Consider the following 12,860-nt stretch of genomic DNA (forward strand, 5'->3'; position numbering starts at 1 on the left):
CCGAGGCAGTCCCCGTCCCGTCTGGCGGCGGCCCCGCTACGCGCGGGAGGAGGGGGGGGACACACACAGTCACGCGACCCGCCCCTTTCGCAGCCCGCCCCGCGGGAGTCGCTCGTGGCAAAGTCACCGACCCCCGAAGCCCGCCGGGCTCCATCAAACGCCGCTGCACCGCCCACCGACGTCATGGAAACAATCTCCCATTGAAGACGCCGCACGTCAGGACCCCCCCTTCCCTGGGCTCGCAAGGGGCACCGTCACGTGACCCGCGCTCCACAGGCGGCGAGGGGGGCGGCGGGCACCGGCGGCTGCGGCAGGGGAGAGGAGAGGAGAGGAGAGGGGGGAGCGGACAAGTGAGTGACCGCGGCGGGCGGAGGAGGGAGGCGGGCGGATCGCTGCGTCCCGCCCCGCCCTGCCCGGTGGCGCCCAGCTCCTGTAGCGGTTGTTCTGCGGCGCGGTCGGCGCTGCCCGGTGCGTGCGGGGGAAAGGAGGCGGGCGGGCCCCGGAGAACGGCGGCGGCAGCGCCCGCCAGGAGGGCGAATCGTTGGTTCCTGCCGGTGAGGCGACGGGGGCGGGGCGGTCTGTCCGCATCCCCCCACCCCCCTTCCTCCCCCGGCTGTCCCCGCACCGGTTCCCCCTCCCTCTTGCCTTCTCCCCCTCCCTCCCCAATTCGGTCGCCGCTTCCCCCCCGCCCCCTCTCCCGCCCTCCTCCCGTGGCCGCAGGGCGGGTCGGCGTGGCGGGGCCGGCCGGCCGTGGGCTGGGCGGAGAGCGTGGGGACCTTGTGCGCTCGGCGAGAGAGCGGGCGGGCGGCGGCAGGTTCACGGGCACCTTTTCCCGGCCCGCGGCGGGGTCGGCCCCGCGGCGCCGAGGTAAGGACGGCGGGGCGGCGTGGAGCAGATCTTCTCCCGGCTGGCTGGCCGCGGCGGGCAGCGGCGCGGCGGCAGGTGCAGCGTTGCTCCGTTCACGCCGTGGGGCTGCGGGCCGTGGCACGGCTCGGCCGGGGAGGCGGCGAGCGGCGCGGCTGCTTGCGGCGGGGCGGTGATGGCAGCGGGACCGCCGGTGGGGCTGGGTGCTGCGTCCAGAGCTGTCGCCGGTTTTCCCCCCAGGTAGCCGGAGCGCGCACCTAGACACCGCCGTGCAGCCGGGGCGCGACGTGACCTTGAGGGCAGCGGATGCGGGGCTAAGCCTCCGCGGGAGCGCAGCCGCCGGGAGCGGCGCCGCCACGGACCGCGCGACCGGGCATGGCCGGCCAGCCGCAGCCCCCGGGGCGGGCGCGCACGCACACGCCACGGGTTAAGGTGGTGCTCAGCTCCCGCCGCTAGCCGGGTTAAGTAGCCGGGATTAGCCCGCTGCGGCTTTACGACACCCACATCCTGGGCGCTTCTCTGCCGCCCCGCGGGGGCCGGGAGCCCGGCACCCGCACCCGGCAGCCTCCTCCCTCCCTCGCCCGCCCGCCGCGCCCCCGGGGCGGTGTTTTTGGCCGCGGCAGGGTCGTACGCCGCGCTCTGTCGGAGCGGGCGGGCTGTTTTGATTTATCGATTCCTGGCCGGGCTGCTCATCAATCGGCGCGGGCGCCGAAGGGATGCGGCGGCGCTTCGGTAGCCGGGAGAGTGGAGCCGTCGCGGGCGTCATTCCGGGGGTGATCGCGGGGCAGCTCCGCTGAGGGACGCGCCTCTGACCGAGGCGGCGGTGCCATCCTTGCCCCGGCGGTGCGTGTAACCTTTGAATGCGGCACCACGTGAGTTCGGGAGCGGGCCGGAGCCTCCGCTGGGGTTGGGGGCGGCTGCCCAGTGCGGTAGGAGAGAGCGCTCAGTGCTTACTTATGGTGGAACCGTGTGGCGGGAGGGCGACTGTCCGCGCCGAAGCTTACCCGGGCCTCCCGCCGAGCCCTTCGGGCTGTCGGAAGAGGCTGAGTTCGGAAGGATTTAGGATTTCGGGAGGAAGGTCTTCTGAAAAGCGGTGCGAGCGGTGGTTGCCGGAGGGGTCGGGGTGTCAGCCTGAGCCCCGAGAAGCGTTCGGGGAGCTGCGGGTGAGTCTGCCGCAGGTTTTGCGACCTGAGGGGCAACCTATTTGCACAGCTGTAATAGGAGTCGATGCGCTGCTATGCATGTTTCACACTCCACATAAATCCTTACTAATATTTAAATGGGTATTTTTTTTCCACGTTTTACTTTTTAAACTGTATGAGAAGGGAGAAACTAAAGAAAGATGCAGGGGAATAAAATTTCGGAGGCTCTTTTTCGTATCATTTTAAGATCCTTATTACAGAAATTCATCAATATCTATTATATACAGCATTCTTAAACTTTTAACTTAAGGTGCTGAGGCTTTCTTCCCAAGGCTTGTTCCAAAGGAACTGGTGATAATACCTCGTGCCTTGTCTTAAATCGTCATTCTTAGAAGGTGTTTGCGCTGGTGTCTGGCTCCACGTCTGAGAGGTGACTTATCTAGGTGAATATTAAAATCACATCCCTTAACGTGTCCCTTCTTGGAAGCAGAGTCCCCAGGCAAACGTGCCTGTGAAACATGTCTCGCATCATTACTGGTTGACAGTTTTGGCTTGCTGGGGGAAAAAGTAGAGTGTGCCTTTGGAAAATCTGTCCAGAAGTTGCTGCGTCTTTAAAACACTTTTGGGTCCTAATGAATTTGAGTTGAAATAGTTTTTTTAGGTGCTTGAAAAGATCTTGACTGGGTAACTTGCCAACTCCTTGGTTTGTCATACGGTGTATTCAGAAGATGGTAGCTGTAGCCAGTGCCATTCTCTCTCTCCCCCGCCCCCCCCCCCCCCCCCCCCCCCCCCCCCCCCCCCCCCCCCCCCCCGTTGGAGCTTTTCAAGGATTTGTTCCAAATGCCACAAATCATGAATTCCAGCAGAAGTAAACTTGTGTATCTTTAAACTGTTGGCTCTTCTGGCAGGAATAGCTTCCAATGTACTAGAACTTTAATACTTATGGCATAATGAATGGAAAGTCTCTCGGTGTCAGTGGAAAAAGTGGTCACTGAATTCAGTGAGCTAAAAACCCCTTGTACACTTCAATGAGAAATTTTCGGTCTGGAACAGCATTGTTGGGTGGTTCAGTGTATTGCTGCTCTTCTGTACATTTCGGTAACCCACCCAGGTTGGGTTATCTCAAGAAACAGGGATTCTGCGTTGTGAATGGACACCTGCAGGTTTTCCCAATCAATGTTGCTATCTCTGTGCCAAATTGCAATATTACTGCTTCATTCAAAGAAAAAAACTGCTTATCATGTGGGTAACTAAAATGATACAAGTTGAAACTAATTTTAAAGGGAATTGTGGCTGTAGTCTATGTATGCGCACATACAGTGACTCACTGTTGCATATTAAGCAGATGTGTTTGGGAACTTAAAGCAGAAAACAGACTAGTGCACATTAGCATTGGGTAAAGTGCGTATTGATTTCTTAAAGTTGCATTGCATACAGATTTAGATATAATAAAAGCATCCCCATCCAATTAATATACAACTAGCTAATAATCTGTAAGTCATCCTACCAATTAAAATGCTCTGCAGTCTAATATTAGAATCTTGTTCAGGAAGTGACTCTTTCATGGACCATGATATAGAGAACTTCTGTCAGCTGGTAAAATTGACAACCTCTAAACCATGGTGTGTGAGCTTAACAGGAAGCTGAGAGGTTTGTAAGTGTCCTGCAGCAATTACTTTTATTACTTTTTTTTTTTAACAATTTGAGCTTAGTCAGAAATGGAGTGTTGTAAACCAGAGACAGCCGTAAGGTGAAGATACTAAGAAGGAAGAATCAGAGGTTGGTTCTGATGAAGCCACCTCAAAACCAGATGCTTTGGAAGAATTAACTTTGCTAACATGTAAGATTTTAGAGCTGGGAACTCAGTATTAATTGACAGTTCAAAATGGAGCTGGCAAAGCAATCAATAACATGCCATAGCAAGCAAGTCTCCCTTGACATAAGGGTGGACAAGATAACCTAAAGTGTCTTCTAACTCAAATTTCTTCCATTAAGGTAGACTAAATATTAATGGCAGTGAGCATTCTTTAATGCTGAAATGTGACCTCAGTGATGTTTTTTCAGCGTTTCAGCTGTTTATTTTAATATATGTTCTCTTCTGGTTTGAAAGGGAAAATAGCGCTAGTGCAGCAAGGATCCGCAGTTTGCTCTGAGTTGAAGTTGGATTTCAGTTTGCAAAATTTAATCCAGTGCAGAATAATGAACAGCCATGATTAGCCCAGGGCATTTAAATGTAAATTTCTTCTGAGAAATAAGGAAAACTGCTTGCATCTGTAGCAGATTTTGTTAGAGAAATGCATGCTTACTTGCCTCTAAAAGGATCAATAAAGTAGCAGTAATATTCTTAAATTTGTACTCTTTAGTGTTAACTTGTCTTAAAATGAATAATAATAATAATAGGACTTGTTAAAAGCTGCTGTTCAGGAGATAGTGATCTTTCTCTCTAGAGTATTTTAATTAAAAATGAGATAAAATCTAGGGGTTGCAATTTTGTGTCTAAGATTAGCTTTGCCTACTGGCTTGCTATAGTGTGTGCAACAGTCTCAAGTAGGTTTATTTTGGGTTTGTTTTTTTTTTTTTAATTTTTTATTTTTATTCAAACCTGTTGAAATTTTTCTTAAAGCCATTTTTTTCCTTACCAAGTTAACTGATTGAAGTGCAAGGACGGCAGCAAACACACGATACTGTTGCCTGTTTGAAAAAGAAGAGTGAACCTATGATAATTTTATGTACAGGATGGGTATTTCTCACAAGCATTAAGAATTACTAATCTAACTCAAACTGGCTTGTCTTTAGATTTGGATTTCTTCACTTTTAACAATCACTAGTGTTAGTTTTCCCCTAGCTTTAGCTTCAGTTAGTTCAAGCAACCATGTTCACTAATTGCACAGCAGAATAATAAAAAATACAAAAGGATTTTTTGTTCATGAAGCCTCCTATATGTTTCTAGCCACATGTGAAAACTAAAATGTGTTCAGAGTCTCTGAAATGGGGCAGTTGCATGCAGAAGATGGAAGCAGTGGTCATAAGCAGTACAGAAGATAACCTACAGTGAAACCAGTGGGCAATATATTGGACTAAGCCATTTTGGAACAGTCACACCTTTTCATACTGAATGTAATTTCAACACAAGTACATGGTATTGTCCAGTTAGTATTTTATTTCTAAATTATGAGGCTTTCAGCTGCAGTTTAAAAATGAGTTTCTGGTTTTCATGACAGGTTTCACTTGATATGAGCAGTAAATTTGAGGGATCTGCCTGTTCAGGCTATTCATATTCCAGTAAACATCATGAAAGTGATTTCTGCTGCCACTTATAAATCTTATTCTAACTGACAGATGACAGCAGGAGGTGTTATTAGTTTAAGTTTGGTGAATTGCAAAGTAGGCATGAGACTTTCTCAGCTGGTATTTCAAAGATCTGGTGGGAGAAGAAATGTAAAGAAAATGTGGGAGGCATTTGAAATAAAATAAAAAAAAAAAGCCAGAAATAACTGTGAAAATAAATACAAATTCTTTGTGTCCAGTAAGAAATAAGATGTAGCATGCTGTTACAAGACAGAAAATAACATCTGGGGAATGGGTTGAGGAAGGGGGTGTACCCTCCCCTTGCTGCTGCTTCCAGCTGTACTGTGCAGTTAGGGAGTACGTGGGTGCTTTTTGAGGATGACAGAGTTGATAAGCTTTGGTGCTGGCCACTAAGTCTGGCTGGTTTTGTCTCTTAAAACATGACCAGTCTCAGCACTGGGGGTAGTGTTTGCTTAGTGCTGGCTATTTTCTGATAGTGCTTTGGAGGAGAGCTACCTAAGTTCCTTCATGGCCTCCTACTTATGTTGAACTTCATTGGTCTGCGTGTCTCAGGTTTTTTAATATTGCTTATGAGTTGGATGCTGTCTTAATTCCCAGTGAGCACAGGAAACACCATGTTCTTAAAACACACTTCTGTGGAGCCTATCACTTGTAATCTGCTACCCTTACTTGTGCCCTTATATTCACAGGAAGATAAGGTGGCAGCAGGGAATACAACACTGTTGGGTTCTGACCACTTGGTGTACAGTGTCTGGTCTACAAAGAGGAGGCCTGGGATGTACCGTACTCTGCATAGTCAATAGCAACAAACCCCATCTCATGGCAGAAAAGGTGATTCAGCTGCTATCCAACTTCTTGGGACTCAACCCATGGTTCACAGTGCTGTGCTCTTTTCCTGCTTATGTCTTCATTGAAATCCAAATTTTGGTATTAATTTAAGATGTTGAATCCAAGATGTTTCTTAATCACCTTTACAATGCATGCGCCAGTGGAATTAAAAACAAGAGCTTCTTTGTTTTCCTGGTGTCTTACAATATGCCCTTACATAGAGATCACACAGCGTTTTTTGCACTTGTTATTTGACAAGTGATGGTGGCTTGTCCACGTGGGCCTTTCAAGATTGCTTCTGTGTCTATGCAGATACAAGGATGTGTTGCTTGCAGTGTGTATTTTGGCTTCCTGAACTACCACATTTCTAATGAAATCAAGATGTCTTGGGTCTTATGTGATAACAGATTTCTTAAGAAAATAAAATTAAAAAAATTGCAATATCTATGAATCAGATCAGAATATCTGTCTGGATTTAAAACAAGTCAAAGCCAACCAGTAGCTCCATATATGGGGAAAGGAGGAAGAAGATACGCTAGCTGTGTTTTGATTTTTTTCCACCATAGAAAGAAATAGCCGTAGTGCTATGGTCTATGTTGAAATAAGGAGCCTAGCCACCGCTAGTACAGAAGTCTTGTAGCTACTGCAAACTTTTGTTAAGAATACTTGTAGAATATTTAAGAAAGTTAAGAGGATGGCCACTGACTTCCCAGAAGTTTAGAAAACATTTGTGTGGTAGGTATTTCAAGAGATGGAAGTCTTTTAAGTCCTGATCAGAAGACTTGCTAGGCACTTCTGTTAATAGGAGATGTTTGATTGCTTTTTTAAATATTCCAAAGTTATGTCACACTTTTATAATGTCCTTCTGAAGCTGCTGTGTTGATCAGCATAATTCAAGGGACTGTGAGGACAGCGAGACAGCTTCATTTGTACTTGCCTGCTTGGCTTGTTACTGTGAGTGGAAATTTTCACAGAGTGGCTGAGGCAGCTTTATAGCTACTTTCATTTTCGCCCAGTTATAGACTGCTCAGTAAATGCCCCTATCTTTGCTCCATGTCTGCCTCTTTGCATCTACCTACTTGCTGCACCAGTGGATGATTTGTGTTATACAAGCCTTGTGCACAGACTGGGATCTCGAGGCAAGAGGGGAGGCTCACACCAGGGGAGCAGTACTAGTGGATTGCTGGTGTGGGAATGTTCCTTCTTGCATGGTCATCATGTGAAACCATTCTCTAGAAAGCACTAACCTTTTCATGCAGAATTTGAAGTTCTGACTGTAGATTGGAGAGCAGATTGAGTGCCAGCATTCAGCTATTGGCTTTCCTGAAAATGTTATTTGGATTGATCCATACAGATCTTTGCACAAAGTAAAAACATTAGAAACTGTTACAACGCATCAGGTAATGCCTAGTGGTTTCTGATACCGCAGTGGAGGAAATGACAAGGTGTTTGTTGTAATGTGTTTCCAGACTTGCTTTCTAAAGTTTTTACTTAGATAAGTAGCAAGAAGTGGGTAGGAAAGATGACAGTTACAGTTAGCCCTTAAATGATCTGAGAAAGGGGTGATATTTTTGAACCTTACATGGCTACCTAAATATAGTAGAGACTAAAGCAAGATCTTAATATGCATATTGTGTAAGGGCTTTTTCACTTCCATCTAGGTGCTACTGTTATCGCTGTTGATATTTCACTTTAAATTACGTCTGCCAGTGGGTCTACCCATTTTTCTTCACTTGGGAATGAAGCTGGTGCCAAACTTCATGAAGCCTATGGAATACAGTGCAAATCAGTACTTAAATTAGAGCAGTGTCTAGCAGCCTCACTCCGGTGAGGTTGTATGAAACATGAAATGATTCAAACTGGCTGGCAGGATCTGTGCCAGATGGCTTTCAAATATACATAGTTGAGACTGACAGCTGGGGAGGGTAGGGAAGGTGCTCTACCACTGCTAGCATGACTGCTTTACTTCTGCTTTATTAGCAACTCAGATAATTTCAGCTTGCCTTTACTTGCTTCAGCTCTGAAATCCATGTAGTTAACAGTGACAGTGATTTTCACAATCTGTAATGAGCTTGCTTCGCATAGGGAACTGTCTTGACACCTTTACAAAGTCTTACTTCAGAGGTGTGTTTTGGTACTGTGTGGATCTGGCTGTGCTGACTGCAGGTCTAAGGGTTTGTTTTTAAACTGGAGCTATATTTCTAAAGTGAGTTGAAAGAGTTGGTACTAAAGCACTGAATTATCTAGCATTTGAGAAAAGCATGGTCTCTGCTTGCCTTTGAAATTTTTGTGTGTGTATGTTAGTTGATTTCTCTTAAGTGGAGCTATGCTTCAGATGGAGACAGCCACTCAGGGTGCCTATAAGCTTAATGGAACTTTCTGAAAGAGCTTTAGTGCAAACGTGCACTTCCAAAAATTAAATACCAGCATATAAAGCTGTGGAACATACTAAGGATATTGTCTGCTTGTGAGTGAACAATTCACCTGTGGCTTTCGTTTTTTTGACTTGTTAATCCTGGTGTTGCTGGGGGGACAGGAGCACCTCAGGTTTGAAGTAATACGTTTGTATTACCAAAACCACTCATAAAAGTTTGTCTTGGTTATGCAAAACACCCTAAAGTTGAGGTGTGAGCTTAAGCTACCTCAGAGCACAGGAAATCAGTTTAACAAATGGAAGAATACAAGGAGTGGATGCTTGAGGGAAGTATTTCATATTTTATGGGAAGATATTGTAGTAATGCTTTTGATAAGTGGACTACTCACTTCAAAACTGAAATACTGGGTTTGCATAGGCTCAAAGCTTTATGTTCTCATTCTATTGTCAAATCTAAAGCTAGAAAAATGAATATTCAGAATAAAGCTATAACCATGGGCAAAATGCTTTGAACTGCACAAAGTAAATACATGTTACTTTGAGGCAGTGATCATAAAACAGGCCTGTTTCAAGCTCCTTATAGGAGTTGCCAGAGGTCCTTCTTGAGCATTACTGAACTAACAAAGTGAAAACGCTACTGAAGGGCTTTCTTATTTGCCATGACAGTTGGGAGTAGCTGGAAATGGCAATGTGTGTCTGGTGCTGATTGTGGTGGTAGGGCTGCTGGGTAGCCTAGATCCTTGGGGGCAAGGTGAAGAGCAAAACTGGGGCTACCCTGGTGCCTGGTCCCCTGTGGGGGGGGGTGGAGGAAGATTGGCCTCTAGGAAGGGTTTTGGCCACCCTGCTGGACCAGGTGGCACAGGGCTCCTGTGCTGGTGAGGACTAGCTCCTGCTGGGCTGCATTAGCAAGAGCATGGCCAGTGGCTATTGCCCTCCCTCTCCTCATGAAAGAAGGCTGACAGGGTGTCTCCAAGCCTGTTAGGGGCCATCCTGTGGTGTCTGGGGAGAGGTTGAGTGAGGTGGCTTTGCCTGATCTGGAAGGGAGAAGGCTAAGGATGGCCCCTGGTGATGGTCCTAAGTGGGGCGTGGCAGTGAAGGTGCAGCCAGGCACTTTTATTTCCCCAAGAGGAGCACGGGGGGCGAGGAGATGATCGATTTGAGCTGGTGAGGCCTGTGCTGCACTGGGAAGGGGGCAGTCCCCACCGCTTGTGTGACCTTCAGGAGCAACTGCTGGCATTGCTGCTCTCTTCCTTGCCATCCGTTCCAATCTAGGACTGTCCCCTGACCTTGAGGTCAGGTGAGTGTCAGTGCCGGTGCCTGACTGTGCCCGCTGGCAATAGTATAGGCTCAGATATTCCTAAACTAACTGTGAAGCCACATCCTTCCTCTTGCATATGCCTGCTCTGGCATGGTAGTGCAGCTGCTTAATATATGAGTTCAGCCCAGCCAGCTGCGCTTCACTTCTGCAAAGCAATCCTGCCCACTTACAGAAACATCTTAAACTGAAACTAGGCACTCTGGGCCTCTTCTGCTGTTGAACAGACACAAGTGCATCTAAGATGACACTCATCTGACTATTTCAGATCTTGTCCGAGGTGGCTAAATTTAATTTTCCATTGGAGAAGTTAAAATTTATCCGTTGCCTGTGTGAAAAACAAAAGCCTGATGTGCCTATTTGAGGTGTAGGTGTTACCATTTGGTTAAGTGAATCTCACGTGCGATGATGGGAATGTAAACTTTTAACCTGTGGAATGCGAACAGGCTTCAGAACTTCAGATAGGGCCTTCCTTCAGATAGAGAAAAGGGGATGGAGAAGAGCAAACATCAACATTTGCTTCTAAAAACAGGCATGCTGCCTGTTACTAATTACTGAAGCAGTAAATCTTAAGGAGTGATTAATACTGGAATAAGTAATTGTTCAGCTCTGTACTAAAGGCAAGGTCTTCAGCTGTTTAGGTTAGAAAATGAGATGATAAGCCTCCACAGATCCTTAAAGGCAGATGTAGTAATCTTAAGGTGTAAAAACTCTGTGGAATTTGCTGTGCAGCAAGAGGAAGAGTGCTCCAGACATACTTGTTTCAAGGGGCTTTTCAGTGTTTCTCTCCACTCTACCTATTACATATAAACAGATCACATATTTTAACTAGCTGATTAGAAGCCTAATATCAGTCTCTCAAATGTGAAGGGTATTACAAACATAATCATTTGGGAGCTTAACAAGGCTCAGTTGCAGGAATAATTGGAGTTATAGTATTGTACTCAACCAATAAATAGCTGTGTGAATTTTTGCATTCATCTTGCTTATCCCAGCTGTTTATATGTCATAAATCCAGTCATCTCTTCTGAAAAAAAATGCACCTTTTCTGCAAGTATGGTTTCACACTTGCTGGTTCAGTGTGCCCTGTTTTGAGTTGGCACTGGTATTGTCTTATCTGTGTGGTTAATCTGGTTAGATGAACTGTCTGACTGAAAAACAGCTTTTTTCACTGTCGTCACAAGAGACAGCAATAACTTGTGGAAGGGCAGGATGATCAGAGTGGTTGGGATGCATCCTGATGCTTGAGCATCACCATGTTTGTGGTGGAAGAGGTGGGGTTTTTCTGGCTGTGGTAGCCCTACATAAAGTATACTGAACAGCCTGGCCAGAGTCCTGGGAACCAGCCAGGCCCAGCACGCCAAAAGGGAATGCTGCTGGAGCTCTGAATTTCAACAGCAAAACTGTGAGGTGGTCTTGACCCATGCTAGGGGTAACCTTTACTCAGCTGTACAGTATTCAACCATAAGCTCTGTAAGATGGGAGCCAGTTTTGGCCCACTTTGACTTACACATTTAGTGAATCCAGTACACGAAAATGCAGGTGAGAAGTGAGCACCACTTCCCTGTAGTAAGTGGGGAGCAGCAGCAGCCATCTAACTTGCTGAAGGGTGGTTCTTCTATTTTCAAAACTTGAAACAAGTGAAGGCTAAATTCCATAGCTACGGGCACATTCTTCTTTGGTAGGTAGTAATCAAAATCTAATGATTCAAATGGTCAAAGCTTTTGAAAGTTCATGTGAAGTTTAAGATGATGGAAATTTATCTTATTTTGGGAGGAGAGTGTTTTGCTGCTCTTCTAGAGGAAACTTTGAGTCAAGGAGCTCATCACATTTGTGTGACTTTTTCATATGTGTGCTTCTAAATAGTGACGCTTAGAAATAGCCACCCAATGAAATAATTTGGTAAGTGCTTGAGATTGGCAAGAATTTTGCATTGGCTTTGCCTCTTGACAACAAGTTGGGAAATGCTGACTTAATTTAGAACAAAAAAAAAACAACTGTCAATTTTGCAGTCTAAAAAAGCAAGGAGTGTCTGTTTGTGGAGTTTTGCCAGGAAGGTATGTTGTCTTGTTTTGTGTTGGCCTAGAGCTTAGTGTTCACCTCCATGAAATGGCAAAAAGCTATCAATCTGTCTGCTTAAAGCCTGTTCCTCACTCAGACTGTTCCCACAGCCGCCACTGTGTCAACACTACTCAGTCGTAATTGCCAGCTCCAAAGTAGGCTGATCAATGGAAATGCTAAATAAAGCAGCAGAGCTCTTGCCCCAGAGGATGTGTAAAACCAGATCTGCCGGTAGGTGCGTGCCTCTGTGAACGCCAGCAGAAAGGTTAGCTGTTACCTTCCAGTCTGACACTGCCGTACCCTCCTGGCTCCTTTGCTAGTGGGTTGAATTCTTGAGTTTCTCAACTTTTCTAGGTGAACTGCTTTTTAAGAAATTAACATGTGAAGGTTTTAGTTTTTCTGAAACTGAGAAACAGCAGAATCTATAGAAATAAGAACTGTTGAACTAGCTTGAACTATACCTATATGATTTTAGGTTTTTTTTCCCCCTGACATGTGAAGCATCAGGCTTATGGTTCTTGTTCATACTGTTGATTCTGCCATTTTTGTCAGATAGAAGACTTTGAGATGTGACTGCCAGTTGGGGATTAGAAACAAAACACCGGTTCTGCTGGCCATTGACATACAGGTCTGTGAAAGCCTGAGGAAGTTCTTGGCATGCTTTAAACTAACCGCATTAGGTTTGCAGGCACAGCTCTTTTAGTGCTTTCTTACAAGGTGGATATCTTTTCCATGGCTGATAAGTAAAATGATGTCTGTACTCCCTCTGCTGGCTCTGTAAAAATAGCTTTCGTTAGCCTAAATAGTCGAGTAGCAACTCTTACAAATATGCCTGCGTGAAATTCTGAGTTAAGAACAGTTTAATGAATGGAAGAGGGATTTTCCTGAAAAATGGGTCAACAAATGGTTACCGAAAGCTAATCAGGTGTCTCAGATGCTATCTCCTGCTCTAATGGTAAACACTGGT

General features: G+C 46.4%; 1 protein-coding gene across 13 annotated transcripts in view; it reads left to right on the top strand.

Moving 5' to 3' along the window:
- Positions 1 to 12,860, top strand: part of ATP2B1 (ATPase plasma membrane Ca2+ transporting 1) — a 65,609-nt gene that overhangs the window by 1,533 nt on the left and 51,216 nt on the right. For 5 of the 13 annotated variants that reach the window (XM_057423636.1, XM_057423719.1, XM_057423728.1 and 2 more), the window contains exon 1: positions 397 to 554. The exons of 4 other annotated variants lie outside the window; for them this stretch is intronic. The gene's annotated coding sequence lies outside the window, so the exon portion shown is untranslated. 4 more of the 13 variants (XM_057423696.1, XM_057423647.1, XM_057423686.1 and 1 more) reach the window with 4 other exon arrangements.

Source organism: Pezoporus wallicus, unplaced genomic scaffold (assembly GCF_028554395.1).
Source record: "Pezoporus wallicus isolate ANWC-B61680 ecotype Strahan unplaced genomic scaffold, APGP_CSIRO_Pwel_v1 contig_7722, whole genome shotgun sequence".
Lineage (NCBI taxonomy): Eukaryota > Metazoa > Chordata > Aves > Psittaciformes > Psittacidae > Pezoporus > Pezoporus wallicus.